We start from the raw sequence: 2,747 nt of genomic DNA, 5'->3' as shown, positions 1-2,747 counted from the left end.
CCGACTTACAGCCAACTTTTCCAGTCTACCAAAAACTTCTAGTATTATTTACTCTATCATGGCCTGCTTGAACACCTCTGTTATTGCTGACGATATTCCAGTCATTGATTTAACTTTATTTGAAGAAAAAGAAATACCAATGATTGATCAGACAAATTTTGCAGATGATGAATTCTTACCGGCTAACAACCCGCTTGTTATCGACTTGTTAGTGAAGAAAAAAGTTTGAACGAGTCAGCCTACGATGAATACGAATACAGTAACTTTCAGGCAACGAACAACGATACTGTGTATGAAGATGATGTGTTTGAAATTGAAAAAGAAGATGATAAGCTCGCTGAGATGAACGCAAAAGAAAGTTTAGAGACAATTTTTATTGAACATTTTTTGAACCATATGTTCATTTTGGTTAAGCGAGACTGTTACGGATGCGAGTTTGATAGACCAAGTCAGATTGATCACGACGTATGCATTATGATGAGTGCTCAAGAACAATTAGATAAATATTTTGAGACTATCTTATATGGCGATTACATTAATGATGATTTGATGTTCGATCAATGGGTCGAACAAAACAAGAGTTATCGTAATGAATCTTCATTTGTTATTATGCTTAATTCAGTTAAGACTAATATTAATTTATTTTATAAGATCTTAAACGCTTTGGAAAATTAATTTTTCATTACCATTTTTGAAACCTTTACGCAATTTTCAGTTCAAAAATACATTAAAAACGTTAAAAAGTATGAAATAAGATAAATATTAAAAAGTTTAATTGAATCCAAAATACCGTATTATAATATATAGTCAGAAGTACTCAACACAGAAAAATATAAAAAGTACTGTAAGTTAAAAGTAAAAGAAATTATAATTAGAAAGAAAATTTAATATTAAAAATAGTATATGTTATATATAGTATACTTATAATTTATTGCTCCACTACCGGTACACGATGTAAATTTTTCAAAAAGAAGAAAGAGTCATATCAGTTATTTCACTCGCACTAATGAAACAATCACGCAAACAACAAGCAATATAAATAAACACGTAAACAGAAATTCATTTTTTTTAAAAATAAGAACATTAAAAAAAATACAATAAACAAAAATGGTAATGAAAAATTATTATTATTTAAATTATTTTAATTAAGTATACTAGTCTTTTGTTCTTTATTGTAAAGGCTTAAATGATGTCAGTAGCGTCCCTCTTATCCATTGTTCTAAAATAAAAGAGATTAAATGATGTCATTAGCATCCCTTACCTACCTTTTGTTTTCAATTTCAAAAGATAATTCAACACACCTGGCACTGCCTCATGACGTAAACAATTAAGTATACTAGTCTTTTGTTCTTTATTGAATAGGATTAAATGACGTCATAGCATCACCCCTTCCTTGAGCGCCCTCTAGAGTGGGTTATACCACAACACCTAACTACTGACCACGCCCACTTTGCTTTCGTCGGGGAAATCTGACACCTCGTCGGGGGCACCGGCCAATCCGTCAGTGACATCTCCCCCCCCCCGGTTTCGATTTGTTTACAAAAGGGGCGGAGCTATCGCGCTGCATGTTGGGTACTAACGTGCATCGAAAACTCCCTATTATTGAAATGATGGGCTATCAGCACGATATGTTAACCTTGTATGTAATGTACGGTATGTGCATGTTTATCATTCAATAATGATCACTTGAAACAGTTTAATTACCTATCGCATTTTCATTTATTATTTTCATTATATTAACTAATACATTGATTTAGAATGGGAATTAAATGTTTTAAGGATTTTCGTGTATCGGGGTTTTAAATTACCATTATAATTTTTACTTACCTTATATTATATTTTCATAAATATTTCACATACACATGCTATTTTAAATATAAATGTGTTTATTCTAATCTGCAATTTGTTTATATGACTAATATTCAGCAGTCAAATAAATAATATCTTAACAAGGGTGATTTTACATACGTTTGTAATTAAAGTTATTGGGTTGTTGTTACCTTAGTACACTGCAACTGACTTCATTAAAAGTGTATAGTTTTTATAGCTGTTACATAGCAAATGTTTTACTATGCTGCGATATTCAAAAGAATATGTTAGGTTATGTCAAGTTCAACAGTAATGAACAATCACTTTACTTCAGAAAACAATACTAAACTCATCCTGCATGTAGAAATATTAATTATAAAAAGCAAAGTAGGCCTACTTAAATAGACACATTTTTGTGTTCACTTTTTACAGAAACTTGAGGAAGTTTGTAATGAATTAGATGCAGATGTCAGAAGAGATGAAACCGAGGAAGATGACGGCAATATTATGTCAATGCGTTTGATTTGTAGCACATCCTCTTTATTGGTTCTGATACAACTTTCTATTCCGCAAATGGTTCCATTGTGACAGAACAGCTATGAATTTTTCTGTCAAGGCTTGATCCAGAGACAGTGTAGCCATCTGCTTTTCTCAATACCCTAAGTATTTAAGTGTGCACTATAGAGTTTTTGTACACTGGCCCTCTTGTTTATCTTTGATATTTGTTTGACATTTTTAAAATCAAAATAATGAACTTGCCAAATACGAATAGATGATATAGAACTTGATCTTTTATTATCTGTACTTACAGAAATAGTTGAGAATTGTCAGCACTTGACTCTAACTTTATTTTTGATTTATTATTTTTTGGATATTGATTATTGTATATCCATTTGTCCTATATTGAAATGGAGCTTTCGCTAAACTACAGTATAACA

The sequence above is a fragment of the Anneissia japonica genome, unplaced genomic scaffold, assembly GCF_011630105.1.
Source record: "Anneissia japonica isolate Jap-2015-1 unplaced genomic scaffold, ASM1163010v1 scaffold584_len265732_cov101, whole genome shotgun sequence".
Classification (NCBI taxonomy): domain Eukaryota; kingdom Metazoa; phylum Echinodermata; class Crinoidea; order Comatulida; family Comatulidae; genus Anneissia; species Anneissia japonica.
The sequence above is the reverse complement of the archived record's forward strand: the minus strand, read 5'-3'. Positions refer to the sequence as shown.